Raw genomic sequence first — 24,496 nt, 5'->3', positions numbered from 1 at the left:
TTTTAGCGGGAATATCGTTTTCTGATGCAACGCGTGTGATTGGTTGCACTCTATATAGTTAAAAGTCATAACTGTATCTCATGAGCAGAGTGGCGCAGTGGAAGCGTGCTGGGCCCATAACCCAGAGGTCCGTGGATCGAAACCACGCTCTGCTAATTATTTTTTCTCATTGACGAAAATCTTTTTTCAGGCGACTGTCAGGAAATGATGACAAACGAAATTACAGTCAAAATAAAGTTGATCGTAAAACTATGACTCTATCCTGAAAAATCAACTAATTCAGTATGAAAAATATCACATGTATGTAATAAGTTGGTGAAATCCCTCAATATGTAAACGTTTGAATCCTCAAAGTAGTCATTTATGCAGCTATAATATACATGTGCTACTCATTAATCAACAAAAGTTTAAACAAACCAGATAAAGAATCATGAATACCTATTCGAACGTTCGAAAATAAATGCTCATATTGATGATATATCAGTCCACATATTATATAAACCTATCTTTCGTCACGGAAAGAGGCGGTGGAGATCATGTTGTCGTTTACTTTGACGTTTTTCATGTTTTGCAAGCAAAACTTGTTTTCGAACCTATCCATAACAAGAACACATAGTACTATAACAATAAAGTTTGCCAAAAATTCAGCCGCCCACGTAGGGACTCGAACCCTAGACCCTCAGATTAAAAGTCTGATGCTCTACCGACTGAGCTACGCAGGCTACTTAGAGAACACTCCCAAATTTTGCACATTTATAATTAACAGTTTCTCTCAAAACTTTTTGTTATACCACAGAATAGTTGATATAAAAGACCAGATTTATTTTACAAGTCTACTTAATACGTTTCTATTGTATTATTTGACCCGTTTGCATCGAAATTAAAAGAAAATCAAAACTTATGATCGATGCTTTTCTATATAAATACCATGCAGCTGTGTCCATCGTCAGCTGCTAATAAAATTGCAATCAGACGACATTGTAGAGTCGTTCAAACTTAGGTATAGGGATCACACCTATAACATGTATAAACAAATGATGTCTAGAACAGAAACGATATCAATCCACCTCAAAGGAGCAAAAATTACAATCGCCCACGTAGGGACTCGAACCCTAGACCCTCAGATTAAAAGTCTGATGCTCTACCGACTGAGCTACGCAGGCTGACGATATTGTTGAGAAAACAATATAGTTTATACCTTTCATTTAGCATATAGATAATGTACGGTAAGCATATATATAATGTACGGTACAACTTCGTTAACAGAGTCATTTCAAATTTATAGAAATTTTAAGACAGATCAACTTATTTACAACTGTTCTGCTCTCAATTTGCTTTATGATATAGACTTCTCACACAAGGAAATCCCGAAATTGCTATTATTATTCTGGGAAACGTAGGTTTGCCTGGCCTGAAACGAATTAAGAACACTAAATCAAATTTCTCTTAGTCAAAATGCGGGTCAAGAACATAACGTTAGTGAAAAAAGTCTTGAAGAATTTGCTTTTTAGCGGGAATATCGTTTTCTGATGCAACGCGTGTGATTGGTTGCACTCTATATAGTTAAAAGTCATAACTGTATCTCATGAGCAGAGTGGCGCAGTGGAAGCGTGCTGGGCCCATAACCCAGAGGTCCGTGGATCGAAACCACGCTCTGCTAATTATTTTTTCTCATTGACGAAAATCTTTTTTCAGGCGACTGTCAGGAAATGATGACAAACGAAATTACAGTCAAAATAAAGTTGATCGTAAAACTATGACTCTATCCTGAAAAATCAACTAATTCAGTATGAAAAATATCACATGTATGTAATAAAGTTGGTGAAATCCCTCAATATGTAAACGTTTGAATCCTCAAAGTAGTCATTTATGCAGCTATAATATACATGTGCTACTCATTAATCAACAAAAGTTTAAACAAACCAGATAAAGAATCATGAATACCTATTCGAACGTTCGAAAATAAATGCTCATATTGATGATATATCAGTCCACATATTATATAAACCTATCTTTCGTCACGGAAAGAGGCGGTGGAGATCATGTTGTCGTTTACTTTGACGTTTTTCATGTTTTGCAAGCAAAACTTGTTTTCGAACCTATCCATAACAAGAACACATAGTACTATAACAATAAAGTTTGCCAAAAATTCAGCCGCCCACGTAGGGACTCGAACCCTAGACCCTCAGATTAAAAGTCTGATGCTCTACCGACTGAGCTACGCAGGCTACTTAGAGAACACTCCCAAATTTTGCACATTTATAATTAACAGTTTCTCTCAAAACTTTTTGTTATACCACAGAATAGTTGATATAAAAGACCAGATTTATTTTACAAGTCTACTTAATACGTTTCTATTGTATTATTTGACCCGTTTGCATCGAAATTAAAAGAAAATCAAAACTTATGATCGATGCTTTTCTATATAAATACCATGCAGCTGTGTCCATCGTCAGCTGCTAATAAAATTGCAATCAGACGACATTGTAGAGTCGTTCAAACTTAGGTATAGGGATCACACCTATAACATGTATAAACAAATGATGTCTAGAACAGAAACGATATCAATCCACCTCAAAGGAGCAAAAATTACAATCGCCCACGTAGGGACTCGAACCCTAGACCCTCAGATTAAAAGTCTGATGCTCTACCGACTGAGCTACGCAGGCTGACGATATTGTTGAGAAAACAATATAGTTTATACCTTTCATTTAGCATATAGATAATGTACGGTAAGCATATATATAATGTACGGTACAACTTCGTTAACAGAGTCATTTCAAATTTATAGAAATTTTAAGACAGATCAACTTATTTACAACTGTTCTGCTCTCAATTTGCTTTATGATATAGACTTCTCACACAAGGAAATCCCGAAATTGCTATTATTATTCTGGGAAACGTAGGTTTGCCTGGCCTGAAACGAATTAAGAACACTAAATCAAATTTCTCTTAGTCAAAATGCGGGTCAAGAACATAACGTTAGTGAAAAAAGTCTTGAAGAATTTGCTTTTTAGCGGGAATATCGTTTTCTGATGCAACGCGTGTGATTGGTTGCACTCTATATAGTTAAAAGTCATAACTGTATCTCATGAGCAGAGTGGCGCAGTGGAAGCGTGCTGGGCCCATAACCCAGAGGTCCGTGGATCGAAACCACGCTCTGCTAATTATTTTTTCTCATTGACGAAAATCTTTTTTCAGGCGACTGTCAGGAAATGATGACAAACGAAATTACAGTCAAAATAAAGTTGATCGTAAAACTATGACTCTATCCTGAAAAATCAACTAATTCAGTATGAAAAATATCACATGTATGTAATAAGTTGGTGAAATCCCTCAATATGTAAACGTTTGAATCCTCAAAGTAGTCATTTATGCAGCTATAATATACATGTGCTACTCATTAATCAACAAAAGTTTAAACAAACCAGATAAAGAATCATGAATACCTATTCGAACGTTCGAAAATAAATGCTCATATTGATGATATATCAGTCCACATATTATATAAACCTATCTTTCGTCACGGAAAGAGGCGGTGGAGATCATGTTGTCGTTTACTTTGACGTTTTTCATGTTTTGCAAGCAAAACTTGTTTTCGAACCTATCCATAACAAGAACACATAGTACTATAACAATAAAGTTTGCCAAAAATTCAGCCGCCCACGTAGGGACTCGAACCCTAGACCCTCAGATTAAAAGTCTGATGCTCTACCGACTGAGCTACGCAGGCTACTTAGAGAACACTCCCAAATTTTGCACATTTATAATTAACAGTTTCTCTCAAAACTTTTTGTTATACCACAGAATAGTTGATATAAAAGACCAGATTTATTTTACAAGTCTACTTAATACGTTTCTATTGTATTATTTGACCCGTTTGCATCGAAATTAAAAGAAAATCAAAACTTATGATCGATGCTTTTCTATATAAATACCATGCAGCTGTGTCCATCGTCAGCTGCTAATAAAATTGCAATCAGACGACATTGTAGAGTCGTTCAAACTTAGGTATAGGGATCACACCTATAACATGTATAAACAAATGATGTCTAGAACAGAAACGATATCAATCCACCTCAAAGGAGCAAAAATTACAATCGCCCACGTAGGGACTCGAACCCTAGACCCTCAGATTAAAAGTCTGATGCTCTACCGACTGAGCTACGCAGGCTGACGATATTGTTGAGAAAACAATATAGTTTATACCTTTCATTTAGCATATAGATAATGTACGGTAAGCATATATATAATGTACGGTACAACTTCGTTAACAGAGTCATTTCAAATTTATAGAAATTTTAAGACAGATCAACTTATTTACAACTGTTCTGCTCTCAATTTGCTTTATGATATAGACTTCTCACACAAGGAAATCCCGAAATTGCTATTATTATTCTGGGAAACGTAGGTTTGCCTGGCCTGAAACGAATTAAGAACACTAAATCAAATTTCTCTTAGTCAAAATGCGGGTCAAGAACATAACGTTAGTGAAAAAAGTCTTGAAGAATTTGCTTTTTAGCGGGAATATCGTTTTCTGATGCAACGCGTGTGATTGGTTGCACTCTATATAGTTAAAAGTCATAACTGTATCTCATGAGCAGAGTGGCGCAGTGGAAGCGTGCTGGGCCCATAACCCAGAGGTCCGTGGATCGAAACCACGCTCTGCTAATTATTTTTTCTCATTGACGAAAATCTTTTTTCAGGCGACTGTCAGGAAATGATGACAAACGAAATTACAGTCAAAATAAAGTTGATCGTAAAACTATGACTCTATCCTGAAAAATCAACTAATTCAGTATGAAAAATATCACATGTATGTAATAAGTTGGTGAAATCCCTCAATATGTAAACGTTTGAATCCTCAAAGTAGTCATTTATGCAGCTATAATATACATGTGCTACTCATTAATCAACAAAAGTTTAAACAAACCAGATAAAGAATCATGAATACCTATTCGAACGTTCGAAAATAAATGCTCATATTGATGATATATCAGTCCACATATTATATAAACCTATCTTTCGTCACGGAAAGAGGCGGTGGAGATCATGTTGTCGTTTACTTTGACGTTTTTCATGTTTTGCAAGCAAAACTTGTTTTCGAACCTATCCATAACAAGAACACATAGTACTATAACAATAAAGTTTGCCAAAAATTCAGCCGCCCACGTAGGGACTCGAACCCTAGACCCTCAGATTAAAAGTCTGATGCTCTACCGACTGAGCTACGCAGGCTACTTAGAGAACACTCCCAAATTTTGCACATTTATAATTAACAGTTTCTCTCAAAACTTTTTGTTATACCACAGAATAGTTGATATAAAAGACCAGATTTATTTTACAAGTCTACTTAATACGTTTCTATTGTATTATTTGACCCGTTTGCATCGAAATTAAAAGAAAATCAAAACTTATGATCGATGCTTTTCTATATAAATACCATGCAGCTGTGTCCATCGTCAGCTGCTAATAAAATTGCAATCAGACGACATTGTAGAGTCGTTCAAACTTAGGTATAGGGATCACACCTATAACATGTATAAACAAATGATGTCTAGAACAGAAACGATATCAATCCACCTCAAAGGAGCAAAAATTACAATCGCCCACGTAGGGACTCGAACCCTAGACCCTCAGATTAAAAGTCTGATGCTCTACCGACTGAGCTACGCAGGCTGACGATATTGTTGAGAAAACAATATAGTTTATACCTTTCATTTAGCATATAGATAATGTACGGTAAGCATATATATAATGTACGGTACAACTTCGTTAACAGAGTCATTTCAAATTTATAGAAATTTTAAGACAGATCAACTTATTTACAACTGTTCTGCTCTCAATTTGCTTTATGATATAGACTTCTCACACAAGGAAATCCCGAAATTGCTATTATTATTCTGGGAAACGTAGGTTTGCCTGGCCTGAAACGAATTAAGAACACTAAATCAAATTTCTCTTAGTCAAAATGCGGGTCAAGAACATAACGTTAGTGAAAAAAGTCTTGAAGAATTTGCTTTTTAGCGGGAATATCGTTTTCTGATGCAACGCGTGTGATTGGTTGCACTCTATATAGTTAAAAGTCATAACTGTATCTCATGAGCAGAGTGGCGCAGTGGAAGCGTGCTGGGCCCATAACCCAGAGGTCCGTGGATCGAAACCACGCTCTGCTAATTATTTTTTCTCATTGACGAAAATCTTTTTTCAGGCGACTGTCAGGAAATGATGACAAACGAAATTACAGTCAAAATAAAGTTGATCGTAAAACTATGACTCTATCCTGAAAAATCAACTAATTCAGTATGAAAAATATCACATGTATGTAATAAGTTGGTGAAATCCCTCAATATGTAAACGTTTGAATCCTCAAAGTAGTCATTTATGCAGCTATAATATACATGTGCTACTCATTAATCAACAAAAGTTTAAACAAACCAGATAAAGAATCATGAATACCTATTCGAACGTTCGAAAATAAATGCTCATATTGATGATATATCAGTCCACATATTATATAAACCTATCTTTCGTCACGGAAAGAGGCGGTGGAGATCATGTTGTCGTTTACTTTGACGTTTTTCATGTTTTGCAAGCAAAACTTGTTTTCGAACCTATCCATAACAAGAACACATAGTACTATAACAATAAAGTTTGCCAAAAATTCAGCCGCCCACGTAGGGACTCGAACCCTAGACCCTCAGATTAAAAGTCTGATGCTCTACCGACTGAGCTACGCAGGCTACTTAGAGAACACTCCCAAATTTTGCACATTTATAATTAACAGTTTCTCTCAAAACTTTTTGTTATACCACAGAATAGTTGATATAAAAGACCAGATTTATTTTACAAGTCTACTTAATACGTTTCTATTGTATTATTTGACCCGTTTGCATCGAAATTAAAAGAAAATCAAAACTTATGATCGATGCTTTTCTATATAAATACCATGCAGCTGTGTCCATCGTCAGCTGCTAATAAAATTGCAATCAGACGACATTGTAGAGTCGTTCAAACTTAGGTATAGGGATCACACCTATAACATGTATAAACAAATGATGTCTAGAACAGAAACGATATCAATCCACCTCAAAGGAGCAAAAATTACAATCGCCCACGTAGGGACTCGAACCCTAGACCCTCAGATTAAAAGTCTGATGCTCTACCGACTGAGCTACGCAGGCTGACGATATTGTTGAGAAAACAATATAGTTTATACCTTTCATTTAGCATATAGATAATGTACGGTAAGCATATATATAATGTACGGTACAACTTCGTTAACAGAGTCATTTCAAATTTATAGAAATTTTAAGACAGATCAACTTATTTACAACTGTTCTGCTCTCAATTTGCTTTATGATATAGACTTCTCACACAAGGAAATCCCGAAATTGCTATTATTATTCTGGGAAACGTAGGTTTGCCTGGCCTGAAACGAATTAAGAACACTAAATCAAATTTCTCTTAGTCAAAATGCGGGTCAAGAACATAACGTTAGTGAAAAAAGTCTTGAAGAATTTGCTTTTTAGCGGGAATATCGTTTTCTGATGCAACGCGTGTGATTGGTTGCACTCTATATAGTTAAAAGTCATAACTGTATCTCATGAGCAGAGTGGCGCAGTGGAAGCGTGCTGGGCCCATAACCCAGAGGTCCGTGGATCGAAACCACGCTCTGCTAATTATTTTTTCTCATTGACGAAAATCTTTTTTCAGGCGACTGTCAGGAAATGATGACAAACGAAATTACAGTCAAAATAAAGTTGATCGTAAAACTATGACTCTATCCTGAAAAATCAACTAATTCAGTATGAAAAATATCACATGTATGTAATAAGTTGGTGAAATCCCTCAATATGTAAACGTTTGAATCCTCAAAGTAGTCATTTATGCAGCTATAATATACATGTGCTACTCATTAATCAACAAAAGTTTAAACAAACCAGATAAAGAATCATGAATACCTATTCGAACGTTCGAAAATAAATGCTCATATTGATGATATATCAGTCCACATATTATATAAACCTATCTTTCGTCACGGAAAGAGGCGGTGGAGATCATGTTGTCGTTTACTTTGACGTTTTTCATGTTTTGCAAGCAAAACTTGTTTTCGAACCTATCCATAACAAGAACACATAGTACTATAACAATAAAGTTTGCCAAAAATTCAGCCGCCCACGTAGGGACTCGAACCCTAGACCCTCAGATTAAAAGTCTGATGCTCTACCGACTGAGCTACGCAGGCTACTTAGAGAACACTCCCAAATTTTGCACATTTATAATTAACAGTTTCTCTCAAAACTTTTTGTTATACCACAGAATAGTTGATATAAAAGACCAGATTTATTTTACAAGTCTACTTAATACGTTTCTATTGTATTATTTGACCCGTTTGCATCGAAATTAAAAGAAAATCAAAACTTATGATCGATGCTTTTCTATATAAATACCATGCAGCTGTGTCCATCGTCAGCTGCTAATAAAATTGCAATCAGACGACATTGTAGAGTCGTTCAAACTTAGGTATAGGGATCACACCTATAACATGTATAAACAAATGATGTCTAGAACAGAAACGATATCAATCCACCTCAAAGGAGCAAAAATTACAATCGCCCACGTAGGGACTCGAACCCTAGACCCTCAGATTAAAAGTCTGATGCTCTACCGACTGAGCTACGCAGGCTGACGATATTGTTGAGAAAACAATATAGTTTATACCTTTCATTTAGCATATAGATAATGTACGGTAAGCATATATATAATGTACGGTACAACTTCGTTAACAGAGTCATTTCAAATTTATAGAAATTTTAAGACAGATCAACTTATTTACAACTGTTCTGCTCTCAATTTGCTTTATGATATAGACTTCTCACACAAGGAAATCCCGAAATTGCTATTATTATTCTGGGAAACGTAGGTTTGCCTGGCCTGAAACGAATTAAGAACACTAAATCAAATTTCTCTTAGTCAAAATGCGGGTCAAGAACATAACGTTAGTGAAAAAAGTCTTGAAGAATTTGCTTTTTAGCGGGAATATCGTTTTCTGATGCAACGCGTGTGATTGGTTGCACTCTATATAGTTAAAAGTCATAACTGTATCTCATGAGCAGAGTGGCGCAGTGGAAGCGTGCTGGGCCCATAACCCAGAGGTCCGTGGATCGAAACCACGCTCTGCTAATTATTTTTTCTCATTGACGAAAATCTTTTTTCAGGCGACTGTCAGGAAATGATGACAAACGAAATTACAGTCAAAATAAAGTTGATCGTAAAACTATGACTCTATCCTGAAAAATCAACTAATTCAGTATGAAAAATATCACATGTATGTAATAAGTTGGTGAAATCCCTCAATATGTAAACGTTTGAATCCTCAAAGTAGTCATTTATGCAGCTATAATATACATGTGCTACTCATTAATCAACAAAAGTTTAAACAAACCAGATAAAGAATCATGAATACCTATTCGAACGTTCGAAAATAAATGCTCATATTGATGATATATCAGTCCACATATTATATAAACCTATCTTTCGTCACGGAAAGAGGCGGTGGAGATCATGTTGTCGTTTACTTTGACGTTTTTCATGTTTTGCAAGCAAAACTTGTTTTCGAACCTATCCATAACAAGAACACATAGTACTATAACAATAAAGTTTGCCAAAAATTCAGCCGCCCACGTAGGGACTCGAACCCTAGACCCTCAGATTAAAAGTCTGATGCTCTACCGACTGAGCTACGCAGGCTACTTAGAGAACACTCCCAAATTTTGCACATTTATAATTAACAGTTTCTCTCAAAACTTTTTGTTATACCACAGAATAGTTGATATAAAAGACCAGATTTATTTTACAAGTCTACTTAATACGTTTCTATTGTATTATTTGACCCGTTTGCATCGAAATTAAAAGAAAATCAAAACTTATGATCGATGCTTTTCTATATAAATACCATGCAGCTGTGTCCATCGTCAGCTGCTAATAAAATTGCAATCAGACGACATTGTAGAGTCGTTCAAACTTAGGTATAGGGATCACACCTATAACATGTATAAACAAATGATGTCTAGAACAGAAACGATATCAATCCACCTCAAAGGAGCAAAAATTACAATCGCCCACGTAGGGACTCGAACCCTAGACCCTCAGATTAAAAGTCTGATGCTCTACCGACTGAGCTACGCAGGCTGACGATATTGTTGAGAAAACAATATAGTTTATACCTTTCATTTAGCATATAGATAATGTACGGTAAGCATATATATAATGTACGGTACAACTTCGTTAACAGAGTCATTTCAAATTTATAGAAATTTTAAGACAGATCAACTTATTTACAACTGTTCTGCTCTCAATTTGCTTTATGATATAGACTTCTCACACAAGGAAATCCCGAAATTGCTATTATTATTCTGGGAAACGTAGGTTTGCCTGGCCTGAAACGAATTAAGAACACTAAATCAAATTTCTCTTAGTCAAAATGCGGGTCAAGAACATAACGTTAGTGAAAAAAGTCTTGAAGAATTTGCTTTTTAGCGGGAATATCGTTTTCTGATGCAACGCGTGTGATTGGTTGCACTCTATATAGTTAAAAGTCATAACTGTATCTCATGAGCAGAGTGGCGCAGTGGAAGCGTGCTGGGCCCATAACCCAGAGGTCCGTGGATCGAAACCACGCTCTGCTAATTATTTTTTCTCATTGACGAAAATCTTTTTTCAGGCGACTGTCAGGAAATGATGACAAACGAAATTACAGTCAAAATAAAGTTGATCGTAAAACTATGACTCTATCCTGAAAAATCAACTAATTCAGTATGAAAAATATCACATGTATGTAATAAGTTGGTGAAATCCCTCAATATGTAAACGTTTGAATCCTCAAAGTAGTCATTTATGCAGCTATAATATACATGTGCTACTCATTAATCAACAAAAGTTTAAACAAACCAGATAAAGAATCATGAATACCTATTCGAACGTTCGAAAATAAATGCTCATATTGATGATATATCAGTCCACATATTATATAAACCTATCTTTCGTCACGGAAAGAGGCGGTGGAGATCATGTTGTCGTTTACTTTGACGTTTTTCATGTTTTGCAAGCAAAACTTGTTTTCGAACCTATCCATAACAAGAACACATAGTACTATAACAATAAAGTTTGCCAAAAATTCAGCCGCCCACGTAGGGACTCGAACCCTAGACCCTCAGATTAAAAGTCTGATGCTCTACCGACTGAGCTACGCAGGCTACTTAGAGAACACTCCCAAATTTTGCACATTTATAATTAACAGTTTCTCTCAAAACTTTTTGTTATACCACAGAATAGTTGATATAAAAGACCAGATTTATTTTACAAGTCTACTTAATACGTTTCTATTGTATTATTTGACCCGTTTGCATCGAAATTAAAAGAAAATCAAAACTTATGATCGATGCTTTTCTATATAAATACCATGCAGCTGTGTCCATCGTCAGCTGCTAATAAAATTGCAATCAGACGACATTGTAGAGTCGTTCAAACTTAGGTATAGGGATCACACCTATAACATGTATAAACAAATGATGTCTAGAACAGAAACGATATCAATCCACCTCAAAGGAGCAAAAATTACAATCGCCCACGTAGGGACTCGAACCCTAGACCCTCAGATTAAAAGTCTGATGCTCTACCGACTGAGCTACGCAGGCTGACGATATTGTTGAGAAAACAATATAGTTTATACCTTTCATTTAGCATATAGATAATGTACGGTAAGCATATATATAATGTACGGTACAACTTCGTTAACAGAGTCATTTCAAATTTATAGAAATTTTAAGACAGATCAACTTATTTACAACTGTTCTGCTCTCAATTTGCTTTATGATATAGACTTCTCACACAAGGAAATCCCGAAATTGCTATTATTATTCTGGGAAACGTAGGTTTGCCTGGCCTGAAACGAATTAAGAACACTAAATCAAATTTCTCTTAGTCAAAATGCGGGTCAAGAACATACCGTTAGTGAAAAAAGTCTTGAAGAATTTGCTTTTTAGCGGGAATATCGTTTTCTGATGCAACGCGTGTGATTGGTTGCACTCTATATAGTTAAAAGTCATAACTGTATCTCATGAGCAGAGTGGCGCAGTGGAAGCGTGCTGGGCCCATAACCCAGAGGTCCGTGGATCGAAACCACGCTCTGCTAATTATTTTTTCTCATTGACGAAAATCTTTTTTCAGGCGACTGTCAGGAAATGATGACAAACGAAATTACAGTCAAAATAAAGTTGATCGTAAAACTATGACTCTATCCTGAAAAATCAACTAATTCAGTATGAAAAATATCACATGTATGTAATAAGTTGGTGAAATCCCTCAATATGTAAACGTTTGAATCCTCAAAGTAGTCATTTATGCAGCTATAATATACATGTGCTACTCATTAATCAACAAAAGTTTAAACAAACCAGATAAAGAATCATGAATACCTATTCGAACGTTCGAAAATAAATGCTCATATTGATGATATATCAGTCCACATATTATATAAACCTATCTTTCGTCACGGAAAGAGGCGGTGGAGATCATGTTGTCGTTTACTTTGACGTTTTTCATGTTTTGCAAGCAAAACTTGTTTTCGAACCTATCCATAACAAGAACACATAGTACTATAACAATAAAGTTTGCCAAAAATTCAGCCGCCCACGTAGGGACTCGAACCCTAGACCCTCAGATTAAAAGTCTGATGCTCTACCGACTGAGCTACGCAGGCTACTTAGAGAACACTCCCAAATTTTGCACATTTATAATTAACAGTTTCTCTCAAAACTTTTTGTTATACCACAGAATAGTTGATATAAAAGACCAGATTTATTTTACAAGTCTACTTAATACGTTTCTATTGTATTATTTGACCCGTTTGCATCGAAATTAAAAGAAAATCAAAACTTATGATCGATGCTTTTCTATATAAATACCATGCAGCTGTGTCCATCGTCAGCTGCTAATAAAATTGCAATCAGACGACATTGTAGAGTCGTTCAAACTTAGGTATAGGGATCACACCTATAACATGTATAAACAAATGATGTTTAGAACAGAAACGATATCAATCCACCTCAAAGGAGCAAAAATTACAATCGCCCACGTAGGGACTCGAACCCTAGACCCTCAGATTAAAAGTCTGATGCTCTACCGACTGAGCTACGCAGGCTGACGATATTGTTGAGAAAACAATATAGTTTATACCTTTCATTTAGCATATAGATAATGTACGGTAAGCATATATATAATGTACGGTACAACTTCGTTAACAGAGTCATTTCAAATTTATAGAAATTTTAAGACAGATCAACTTATTTACAACTGTTCTGCTCTCAATTTGCTTTATGATATAGACTTCTCACACAAGGAAATCCCGAAATTGCTATTATTATTCTGGGAAACGTAGGTTTGCCTGGCCTGAAACGAATTAAGAACACTAAATCAAATTTCTCTTAGTCAAAATGCGGGTCAAGAACATACCGTTAGTGAAAAAAGTCTTGAAGAATTTGCTTTTTAGCGGGAATATCGTTTTCTGATGCAACGCGTGTGATTGGTTGCACTCTATATAGTTAAAAGTCATAACTGTATCTCATGAGCAGAGTGGCGCAGTGGAAGCGTGCTGGGCCCATAACCCAGAGGTCCGTGGATCGAAACCACGCTCTGCTAATTATTTTTTCTCATTGACGAAAATCTTTTTTCAGGCGACTGTCAGGAAATGATGACAAACGAAATTACAGTCAAAATAAAGTTGATCGTAAAACTATGACTCTATCCTGAAAAATCAACTAATTCAGTATGAAAAATATCACATGTATGTAATAAGTTGGTGAAATCCCTCAATATGTAAACGTTTGAATCCTCAAAGTAGTCATTTATGCAGCTATAATATACATGTGCTACTCATTAATCAACAAAAGTTTAAACAAACCAGATAAAGAATCATGAATACCTATTCGAACGTTCGAAAATAAATGCTCATATTGATGATATATCAGTCCACATATTATATAAACCTATCTTTCGTCACGGAAAGAGGCGGTGGAGATCATGTTGTCGTTTACTTTGACGTTTTTCATGTTTTGCAAGCAAAACTTGTTTTCGAACCTATCCATAACAAGAACACATAGTACTATAACAATAAAGTTTGCCAAAAATTCAGCCGCCCACGTAGGGACTCGAACCCTAGACCCTCAGATTAAAAGTCTGATGCTCTACCGACTGAGCTACGCAGGCTACTTAGAGAACACTCCCAAATTTTGCACATTTATAATTAACAGTTTCTCTCAAAACTTTTTGTTATACCACAGAATAGTTGATATAAAAGACCAGATTTATTTTACAAGTCTACTTAATACGTTTCTATTGTATTATTTGACCCGTTTGCATCGAAATTAAAAGAAAATCAAAACTTATGATCGATGCTTTTCTATATAAATACCATGCAGCTGTGTCCATCGTCAGCTGCTAATAAAATTGCAATCAGACGACATTGTAGAGTCGTTCAAACTTAGGTATAGGGATCACACCTATAACATGTATAAACAAATGATGTCTAGAACAGAAACGATATCAATCCACCTCAAAGGAGCAAAAATTACAATCGCCCACGTAGGGACTCGAACCCTAGACCCTCAGATTAAAAGTCTGATGCTCTACCGACTGAGCTACGCAGGCTGACGATATTGTTGAGAAAACAATATAGTTTATACCTTTCATTTAGCATATAGATAATGTACGGTAAGCATATATATAATGTACGGTACAACTTCGTTAACAGAGTCATTTCAAATTTATAGAAATTTTAAGACAGATCAACTTATTTACAACTGTTCTGCTCTCAATTTGCTTTATGATATAGACTTCTCACACAAGGAAATCCCGAAATTGCTATTATTATTCTGGGAAACGTAGGTTTGCCTGGCCTGAAACGAATTAAGAACACTAAATCAAATTTCTCTTAGTCAAAATGCGGGTCAAGAACATAACGTTAGTGAAAAAAGTCTTGAAGAATTTGCTTTTTAGCGGGAATATCGTTTTCTGATGCAACGCGTGTGATTGGTTGCACTCTATATAGTTAAAAGTCATAACTGTATCTCATGAGCAGAGTGGCGCAGTGGAAGCGTGCTGGGCCCATAACCCAGAGGTCCGTGGATCGAAACCACGCTCTGCTAATTATTTTTTCTCATTGACGAAAATCTTTTTTCAGGCGACTGTCAGGAAATGATGACAAACGAAATTACAGTCAAAATAAAGTTGATCGTAAAACTATGACTCTATCCTGAAAAATCAACTAATTCAGTATGAAAAATATCACATGTATGTAATAAGTTGGTGAAATCCCTCAATATGTAAACGTTTGAATCCTCAAAGTAGTCATTTATGCAGCTATAATATACATGTGCTACTCATTAATCAACAAAAGTTTAAACAAACCAGATAAAGAATCATGAATACCTATTCGAACGTTCGAAAATAAATGCTCATATTGATGATATATCAGTCCACATATTATATAAACCTATCTTTCGTCACGGAAAGAGGCGGTGGAGATCATGTTGTCGTTTACTTTGACGTTTTTCATGTTTTGCAAGCAAAACTTGTTTTCGAACCTATCCATAACAAGAACACATAGTACTATAACAATAAAGTTTGCCAAAAATTCAGCCGCCCACGTAGGGACTCGAACCCTAGACCCTCAGATTAAAAGTCTGATGCTCTACCGACTGAGCTACGCAGGCTACTTAGAGAACACTCCCAAATTTTGCACATTTATAATTAACAGTTTCTCTCAAAACTTTTTGTTATACCACAGAATAGTTGATATAAAAGACCAGATTTATTTTACAAGTCTACTTAATACGTTTCTATTGTATTATTTGACCCGTTTGCATCGAAATTAAAAGAAAATCAAAACTTATGATCGATGCTTTTCTATATAAATACCATGCAGCTGTGTCCATCGTCAGCTGCTAATAAAATTGCAATCAGACGACATTGTAGAGTCGTTCAAACTTAGGTATAGGGATCACACCTATAACATGTATAAACAAATGATGTCTAGAACAGAAACGATATCAATCCACCTCAAAGGAGCAAAAATTACAATCGCCCACGTAGGGACTCGAACCCTAGACCCTCAGATTAAAAGTCTGATGCTCTACCGACTGAGCTACGCAGGCTGACGATATTGTTGAGAAAACAATATAGTTTATACCTTTCATTTAGCATATAGATAATGTACGGTAAGCATATATATAATGTACGGTACAACTTCGTTAACAGAGTCATTTCAAATTTATAGAAATTTTAAGACAGATCAACTTATTTACAACTGTTCTGCTCTCAATTTGCTTTATGATATAGACTTCTCACACAAGGAAATCCCGAAATTGCTATTATTATTCTGGGAAACGTAGGTTTGCCTGGCCTGAAACGAATTAAGAACACTAAATCAAATTTCTCTTAGTCAAAATGCGGGTCAAGAACATAACGTTAGTGAAAAAAGTCTTGAAGAATTTGCTTTTTAGCGGGAATATCGTTTTCTGATGCAACGCGTGTGATTGGTTGCACTCTATATAGTTAAAAGTCATAACTGTATCTCATGAGCAGAGTGGCGCAGTGGAAGCGTGCTGGGCCCATAACCCAGAGGTCCGTGGATCGAAACCACGCTCTGCTAATTATTTTTTCTCATTGACGAAAATCTTTTTTCAGGCGACTGTCAGGAAATGATGACAAACGAAATTACAGTCAAAATAAAGTTGATCGTAAAACTATGACTCTATCCTGAAAAATCAACTAATTCAGTATGAAAAATATCACATGTATGTAATAAGTTGGTGAAATCCCTCAATATGTAAACGTTTGAATCCTCAAAGTAGTCATTTATGCAGCTATAATATACATGTGCTACTCATTAATCAACAAAAGTTTAAACAAACCAGATAAAGAATCATGAATACCTATTCGAACGTTCGAAAATAAATGCTCATATTGATGATATATCAGTCCACATATTATATAAACCTATCTTTCGTCACGGAAAGAGGCGGTGGAGATCATGTTGTCGTTTACTTTGACGTTTTTCATGTTTTGCAAGCAAAACTTGTTTTCGAACCTATCCATAACAAGAACACATAGTACTATAACAATAAAGTTTGCCAAAAATTCAGCCGCCCACGTAGGGACTCGAACCCTAGACCCTCAGATTAAAAGTCTGATGCTCTACCGACTGAGCTACGCAGGCTACTTAGAGAACACTCCCAAATTTTGCACATTTATAATTAACAGTTTCTCTCAAAACTTTTTGTTATACCACAGAATAGTTGATATAAAAGACCAGATTTATTTTACAAGTCTACTTAATACGTTTCTATTGTATTATTTGACCCGTTTGCATCGAAATTAAAAGAAAATCAAAACTTATGATCGATGCTTTTCTATATAAATACCATGCAGCTGTGTCCATCGTCAGCTGCTAATAAAATTGCAATCAGACGACATTGTAGAGTCGTTCAAACTTAGGTATAGGGATCACACCTATAACATGTATAAACAAATGATGTCTAGAACAGAAACGATATCAATCCACCTCAAAGGAGCAAAAATTACAATCGCCCACGTAGGGACTCGAACCCTAGACCCTCAGATTAAAAGTCTGATGCTCTACCGACTGAGCTACGCAGGCTGACGATATTGTTGAGAAAACAATATAGTTTATACCTTTCATTTAGCATATAGATAATGTACGGTAAGCATATATATAATGTACGGTACAACTTCGTTAACAGAGTCATTTCAAATTTATAGAAATTTTAAGACAGATCAACTTATTTACAACTGTTCTGCTCTCAATTTGCTTTATGATATAGACTTCTCACACAAGGAAATCCCGAAATTGCTATTATTATTCTGGGAAACGTAGGTTTGCCTGGCCTGAAACGAATTAAGAACACTAAATCAAATTTCTCTTAGTCAAAATGCGGGTCAAGAACATAACGTTAGTGAAAAAAGTCTTGAAGAATTTGCTTTTTAGCGGGAATATCGTTTTCTGATGCAACGCGTGTGATTGGTTGCACTCTATATAGTTAAAAGTCATAACTGTATCTCATGAGCAGAGTGGCGCAGTGGAAGCGTGCTGGGCCCATAACCCAGAGGTCCGTGGATCGAAACCACGCTCTGCTAATTATTTTTTCTCATTGACGAAAATCTTTTTTCAGGCGACTGTCAGGAAATGATGACAAACGAAATTACAGTCAAAATAAAGTTGATCGTAAAACTATGACTCTATCCTGAAAAATCAACTAATTCAGTATGAAAAATATCACATGTATGTAATAAGTTGGTGAAATCCCTCAATATGTAAACGTTTGAATCCTCAAAGTAGTCATTTATGCAGCTATAATATACATGTGCTACTCATTAATCAACAAAAGTTTAAACAAACCAGATAAAGAATCATGAATACCTATTCGAACGTTCGAAAATAAATGCTCATATTGATGATATATCAGTCCACATATTATATAAACCTATCTTTCGTCACGGAAAGAGGCGGTGGAGATCATGTTGTCGTTTACTTTGACGTTTTTCATGTTTTGCAAGCAAAACTTGTTTTCGAACCTATCCATAACAAGAACACATAGTACTATAACAATAAAGTTTGCCAAAAATTCAGCCGCCCACGTAGGGACTCGAACCCTAGACCCTCAGATTAAAAGTCTGATGCTCTACCGACTGAGCTACGCAGGCTACTTAGAGAACACTCCCAAATTTTGCACATTTATAATTAACAGTTTCTCTCAAAACTTTTTGTTATACCACAGAATAGTTGATATAAAAGACCAGATTTATTTTACAAGTCTACTTAATACGTTTCTATTGTATTATTTGACCCGTTTGCATCGAAATTAAAAGAAAATCAAAACTTATGATCGATGCTTTTCTATATAAATACCATGCAGCTGTGTCCATCGTCAGCTGCTAATAAAATTGCAATCAGACGACATTGTAGAGTCGTTCAAACTTAGGTATAGGGATCACACCTATAACATGTATAAACAAATGATGTCTAGAACAGAAACGATATCAATCCACCTCAAAGGAGCAAAAATTACAATCGCCCACGTAGGGACTCGAACCCTAGACCCTCAGATTAAAAGTCTGATGCTCTACCGACTGAGCTACGCAGGCTGACGATATTGTTGAGAAAACAATATAGTTTATACCTTTCATTTAGCATATAGATAATGTACGGTAAGCATATATATAATGTACGGTACAACTTCGTTAACAGAGTCATTTCAAATTTATAGAAATTTTAAGACAGATCAACTTATTTACAACTGTTCTGCTCTCAATTTGCTTTATGATATAGACTTCTCACACAAGGAAATCCCGAAATTGCTATTATTATTCTGGGAAACGTAGGTTTGCCTGGCCTGAAACGAATTAAGAACACTAAATCAAATTTCTCTTAGTCAAAATGCGGGTCAAGAACATAACGTTAGTGAAAAAAGTCTTGAAGAATTTGCTTTTTAGCGGGAATATCGTTTTCTGATGCAACGCGTGTGATTGGTTGCACTCTATATAGTTAAAAGTCATAACTGTATCTCATGAGCAGAGTGGCGCAGTGGAAGCGTGCTGGGCCCATAACCCAGAGGTCCGTGGATCGAAACCACGCTCTGCTAATTATTTTTTCTCATTGACGAAAATCTTTTTTCAGGCGACTGTCAGGAAATGATGACAAACGAAATTACAGTCAAAATAAAGTTGATCGTAAAACTATGACTCTATCCTGAAAAATCAACTAATTCAGTATGAAAAATATCACATGTATGTAATAAGTTGGTGAAATCCCTCAATATGTAAACGTTTGAATCCTCAAAGTAGTCATTTATGCAGCTATAATATACATGTGCTACTCATTAATCAACAAAAGTTTAAACAAACCAGATAAAGAATCATGAATACCTATTCGAACGTTCGAAAATAAATGCTCATATTGATGATATATCAGTCCACATATTATATAAACCTATCTTTCGTCACGGAAAGAGGCGGTGGAGATCATGTTGTCGTTTACTTTGACGTTTTTCATGTTTTGCAAGCAAAACTTGTTTTCGAACCTATCCATAACAAGAACACATAGTACTATAACAATAAAGTTTGCCAAAAATTCAGCCGCCCACGTAGGGACTCGAACCCTAGACCCTCAGATTAAAAGTCTGATGCTCTACCGACTGAGCTACGCAGGCTACTTAGAGAACACTCCCAAATTTTGCACATTTATAATTAACAGTTTCTCTCAAAACTTTTTGTTATACCACAGAATAGTTGATATAAAAGACCAGATTTATTTTACAAGTCTACTTAATACGTTTCTATTGTATTATTTGACCCGTTTGCATCGAAATTAAAAGAAAATCAAAACTTATGATCGATGCTTTTCTATATAAATACCATGCAGCTGTGTCCATCGTCAGCTGCTAATAAAATTGCAATCAGACGACATTGTAGAGTCGTTCAAACTTAGGTATAGGGATCACACCTATAACATGTATAAACAAATGATGTCTAGAACAGAAACGATATCAATCCACCTCAAAGGAGCAAAAATTACAATCGCCCACGTAGGGACTCGAACCCTAGACCCTCAGATTAAAAGTCTGATGCTCTACCGACTGAGCTACGCAGGCTGACGATATTGTTGAGAAAACAATATAGTTTATACCTTTCATTTAGCATATAGATAATGTACGGTAAGCATATATATAATGTACGGTACAACTTCGTTAACAGAGTCATTTCAAATTTATAGAAATTTTAAGACAGATCAACTTATTTACAACTGTTCTGCTCTCAATTTGCTTTATGATATAGACTTCTCACACAAGGAAATCCCGAAATTGCTATTATTATTCTGGGAAACGTAGGTTTGCCTGGCCTGAAACGAATTAAGAACACTAAATCAAATTTCTCTTAGTCAAAATGCGGGTCAAGAACATAACGTTAGTGAAAAAAGTCTTGAAGAATTTGCTTTTTAGCGGGAATATCGTTTTCTGATGCAACGCGTGTGATTGGTTGCACTCTATATAGTTAAAAGTCATAACTGTATCTCATGAGCAGAGTGGCGCAGTGGAAGCGTGCTGGGCCCATAACCCAGAGGTCCGTGGATCGAAACCACGCTCTGCTAATTATTTTTTCTCATTGACGAAAATCTTTTTTCAGGCGACTGTCAGGAAATGATGACAAACGAAATTACAGTCAAAATAAAGTTGATCGTAAAACTATGACTCTATCCTGAAAAATCAACTAATTCAGTATGAAAAATATCACATGTATGTAATAAGTTGGTGAAATCCCTCAATATGTAAACGTTTGAATCCTCAAAGTAGTCATTTATGCAGCTATAATATACATGTGCTACTCATTAATCAACAAAAGTTTAAACAAACCAGATAAAGAATCATGAATACCTATTCGAACGTTCGAAAATAAATGCTCATATTGATGATATATCAGTCCACATATTATATAAACCTATCTTTCGTCACGGAAAGAGGCGGTGGAGATCATGTTGTCGTTTACTTTGACGTTTTTCATGTTTTGCAAGCAAAACTTGTTTTCGAACCTATCCATAACAAGAACACATAGTACTATAACAATAAAGTTTGCCAAAAATTCAGCCGCCCACGTAGGGACTCGAACCCTAGACCCTCAGATTAAAAGTCTGATGCTCTACCGACTGAGCTACGCAGGCTACTTAGAGAACACTCCCAAATTTTGCACATTTATAATTAACAGTTTCTCTCAAAACTTTTTGTTATACCACAGAATAGTTGATATAAAAGACCAGATTTATTTTACAAGTCTACTTAATACGTTTCTATTGTATTATTTGACCCGTTTGCATCGAAATTAAAAGAAAATCAAAACTTATGATCGATGCTTTTCTATATAAATACCATGCAGCTGTGTCCATCGTCAGCTGCTAATAAAATTGCAATCAGACGACATTGTAGAGTCGTTCAAACTTAGGTATAGGGATCACACCTATAACATGTATAAACAAATGATGTCTAGAACAGAAACGATATCAATCCACCTCAAAGGAGCAAAAATTACAATCGCCCACGTAGGGACTCGAACCCTAGACCCTCAGATTAAAAGTCTGATGCTCTACCGACTGAGCTACGCAGGCTGACGATATTGTTGAGAAAACAATATAGTTTATACCTTTCATTTAGCATATAGATAATGTACGGTAAGCATATATATAATGTACGGTACAACTTCGTTAACAGAGTCATTTCAAATTTATAGAAATTTTAAGACAGATCAACTTATTTACAACTGTTCTGCTCTCAATTTGCTTTATGATATAGACTTCTCACACAAGGAAATCCCGAAATTGCTATTATTATTCTGGGAAACGTAGGTTTGCCTGGCCTGAAACGAATTAAGAACACTAAATCAAATTTCTCTTAGTCAAAATGCGGGTCAAGAACATAACGTTAGTGAAAAAAGTCTTGAAGAATTTGCTTTTTAGCGGGAATATCGTTTTCTGATGCAACGCGTGTGATTGGTTGCACTCTATATAGTTAAAAGTCATAACTGTATCTCATGAGCAGAGTGGCGCAGTGGAAGCGTGCTGGGCCCATAACCCAGAGGTCCGTGGATCGAAACCACGCTCTGCTAATTATTTTTTCTCATTGACGAAAATCTTTTTTCAGGCGACTGTCAGGAAATGATGACAAACGAAATTACAGTCAAAATAAAGTTGATCGTAAAACTATGACTCTATCCTGAAAAATCAACTAATTCAGTATGAAAAATATCACATGTATGTAATAAGTTGGTGAAATCCCTCAATATGTAAACGTTTGAATCCTCAAAGTAGTCATTTATGCAGCTATAATATACATGTGCTACTCATTAATCAACAAAAGTTTAAACAAACCAGATAAAGAATCATGAATACCTATTCGAACGTTCGAAAATAAATGCTCATATTGATGATATATCAGTCCACATATTATATAAACCTATCTTTCGTCACGGAAAGAGGCGGTGGAGATCATGTTGTCGTTTACTTTGACGTTTTTCATGTTTTGCAAGCAAAACTTGTTTTCGAACCTATCCATAACAAGAACACATAGTACTATAACAATAAAGTTTGCCAAAAATTCAGCCGCCCACGTAGGGACTCGAACCCTAGACCCTCAGATTAAAAGTCTGATGCTCTACCGACTGAGCTACGCAGGCTACTTAGAGAACACTCCCAAATTTTGCACATTTATAATTAACAGTTTCTCTCAAAACTTTTTGTTATACCACAGAATAGTTGATATAAAAGACCAGATTTATTTTACAAGTCTACTTAATACGTTTCTATTGTATTATTTGACCCGTTTGCATCGAAATTAAAAGAAAATCAAAACTTATGATCGATGCTTTTCTATATAAATACCATGCAGCTGTGTCCATCGTCAGCTGCTAATAAAATTGCAATCAGACGACATTGTAGAGTCGTTCAAACTTAGGTATAGGGATCACACCTATAACATGTATAAACAAATGATGTCTAGAACAGAAACGATATCAATCCACCTCAAAGGAGCAAAAATTACAATCGCCCACGTAGGGACTCGAACCCTAGACCCTCAGATTAAAAGTCTGATGCTCTACCGACTGAGCTACGCAGGCTGACGATATTGTTGAGAAAACAATATAGTTTATACCTTTCATTTAGCATATAGATAATGTACGGTAAGCATATATATAATGTACGGTACAACTTCGTTAACAGAGTCATTTCAAATTTATAGAAATTTTAAGACAGATCAACTTATTTACAACTGTTCTGCTCTCAATTTGCTTTATGATATAGACTTCTCACACAAGGAAATCCCGAAATTGCTATTATTATTCTGGGAAACGTAGGTTTGCCTGGCCTGAAACGAATTAAGAACACTAAATCAAATTTCTCTTAGTCAAAATGCGGGTCAAGAACATAACGTTAGTGAAAAAAGTCTTGAAGAATTTGCTTTTTAGCGGGAATATCGTTTTCTGATGCAACGCGTGTGATTGGTTGCACTCTATATAGTTAAAAGTCATAACTGTATCTCATGAGCAGAGTGGCGCAGTGGAAGCGTGCTGGGCCCATAACCCAGAGGTCCGTGGATCGAAACCACGCTCTGCTAATTATTTTTTCTCATTGACGAAAATCTTTTTTCAGGCGACTGTCAGGAAATGATGACAAACGAAATTACAGTCAAAATAAAGTTGATCGTAAAACTATGACTCTATCCTGAAAAATCAACTAATTCAGTATGAAAAATATCACATGTATGTAATAAGTTGGTGAAATCCCTCAATATGTAAACGTTTGAATCCTCAAAGTAGTCATTTATGCAGCTATAATATACATGTGCTACTCATTAATCAACAAAAGTTTAAACAA

General features: G+C 35.6%; 17 non-coding genes across 17 annotated transcripts; all 17 read left to right on the top strand.

The window, feature by feature from the left end:
• Window positions 1-83: 83 nt before the first annotated feature.
• Window positions 84-155, top strand: Trnam-cau (transfer RNA methionine (anticodon CAU)). Its single transcript has one exon. It is a non-coding gene; the product is annotated as a tRNA-Met (tRNA).
• A 1,433-nt stretch (window positions 156-1,588) lies between these two features.
• Window positions 1,589-1,660, top strand: Trnam-cau (transfer RNA methionine (anticodon CAU)). Its single transcript has one exon. It is a non-coding gene; the product is annotated as a tRNA-Met (tRNA).
• A 1,434-nt stretch (window positions 1,661-3,094) lies between these two features.
• Window positions 3,095-3,166, top strand: Trnam-cau (transfer RNA methionine (anticodon CAU)). The gene has a single exon. It is a non-coding gene; the product is annotated as a tRNA-Met (tRNA).
• Window positions 3,167-4,599: 1,433 nt separating this feature from the next.
• Window positions 4,600-4,671, top strand: Trnam-cau (transfer RNA methionine (anticodon CAU)). Its single transcript has one exon. It is a non-coding gene; the product is annotated as a tRNA-Met (tRNA).
• Window positions 4,672-6,104: 1,433 nt separating this feature from the next.
• Trnam-cau (transfer RNA methionine (anticodon CAU)) lies at window positions 6,105-6,176 on the top strand. Its single transcript has one exon. It is a non-coding gene; the product is annotated as a tRNA-Met (tRNA).
• A 1,433-nt stretch (window positions 6,177-7,609) lies between these two features.
• Trnam-cau (transfer RNA methionine (anticodon CAU)) lies at window positions 7,610-7,681 on the top strand. The gene has a single exon. It is a non-coding gene; the product is annotated as a tRNA-Met (tRNA).
• Window positions 7,682-9,114: 1,433 nt separating this feature from the next.
• Window positions 9,115-9,186, top strand: Trnam-cau (transfer RNA methionine (anticodon CAU)). The gene has a single exon. It is a non-coding gene; the product is annotated as a tRNA-Met (tRNA).
• Window positions 9,187-10,619: 1,433 nt separating this feature from the next.
• Window positions 10,620-10,691, top strand: Trnam-cau (transfer RNA methionine (anticodon CAU)). Its single transcript has one exon. It is a non-coding gene; the product is annotated as a tRNA-Met (tRNA).
• A 1,433-nt stretch (window positions 10,692-12,124) lies between these two features.
• On the top strand, window positions 12,125-12,196 carry Trnam-cau (transfer RNA methionine (anticodon CAU)). Its single transcript has one exon. It is a non-coding gene; the product is annotated as a tRNA-Met (tRNA).
• Window positions 12,197-13,629: 1,433 nt separating this feature from the next.
• On the top strand, window positions 13,630-13,701 carry Trnam-cau (transfer RNA methionine (anticodon CAU)). Its single transcript has one exon. It is a non-coding gene; the product is annotated as a tRNA-Met (tRNA).
• A 1,433-nt stretch (window positions 13,702-15,134) lies between these two features.
• On the top strand, window positions 15,135-15,206 carry Trnam-cau (transfer RNA methionine (anticodon CAU)). Its single transcript has one exon. It is a non-coding gene; the product is annotated as a tRNA-Met (tRNA).
• A 1,433-nt stretch (window positions 15,207-16,639) lies between these two features.
• Window positions 16,640-16,711, top strand: Trnam-cau (transfer RNA methionine (anticodon CAU)). Its single transcript has one exon. It is a non-coding gene; the product is annotated as a tRNA-Met (tRNA).
• A 1,433-nt stretch (window positions 16,712-18,144) lies between these two features.
• On the top strand, window positions 18,145-18,216 carry Trnam-cau (transfer RNA methionine (anticodon CAU)). Its single transcript has one exon. It is a non-coding gene; the product is annotated as a tRNA-Met (tRNA).
• Window positions 18,217-19,649: 1,433 nt separating this feature from the next.
• Window positions 19,650-19,721, top strand: Trnam-cau (transfer RNA methionine (anticodon CAU)). The gene has a single exon. It is a non-coding gene; the product is annotated as a tRNA-Met (tRNA).
• Window positions 19,722-21,154: 1,433 nt separating this feature from the next.
• On the top strand, window positions 21,155-21,226 carry Trnam-cau (transfer RNA methionine (anticodon CAU)). Its single transcript has one exon. It is a non-coding gene; the product is annotated as a tRNA-Met (tRNA).
• Window positions 21,227-22,659: 1,433 nt separating this feature from the next.
• Window positions 22,660-22,731, top strand: Trnam-cau (transfer RNA methionine (anticodon CAU)). The gene has a single exon. It is a non-coding gene; the product is annotated as a tRNA-Met (tRNA).
• A 1,433-nt stretch (window positions 22,732-24,164) lies between these two features.
• Trnam-cau (transfer RNA methionine (anticodon CAU)) lies at window positions 24,165-24,236 on the top strand. Its single transcript has one exon. It is a non-coding gene; the product is annotated as a tRNA-Met (tRNA).
• The last annotated feature ends 260 nt before the right edge of the window (window positions 24,237-24,496 follow it).

Source organism: Mytilus trossulus, chromosome 10 (genome assembly GCF_036588685.1).
Source record: "Mytilus trossulus isolate FHL-02 chromosome 10, PNRI_Mtr1.1.1.hap1, whole genome shotgun sequence".
Classification (NCBI taxonomy): domain Eukaryota; kingdom Metazoa; phylum Mollusca; class Bivalvia; order Mytilida; family Mytilidae; genus Mytilus; species Mytilus trossulus.
The sequence above is the reverse complement of the archived record's forward strand: the minus strand, read 5'-3'. Positions and strand labels throughout refer to the sequence as shown.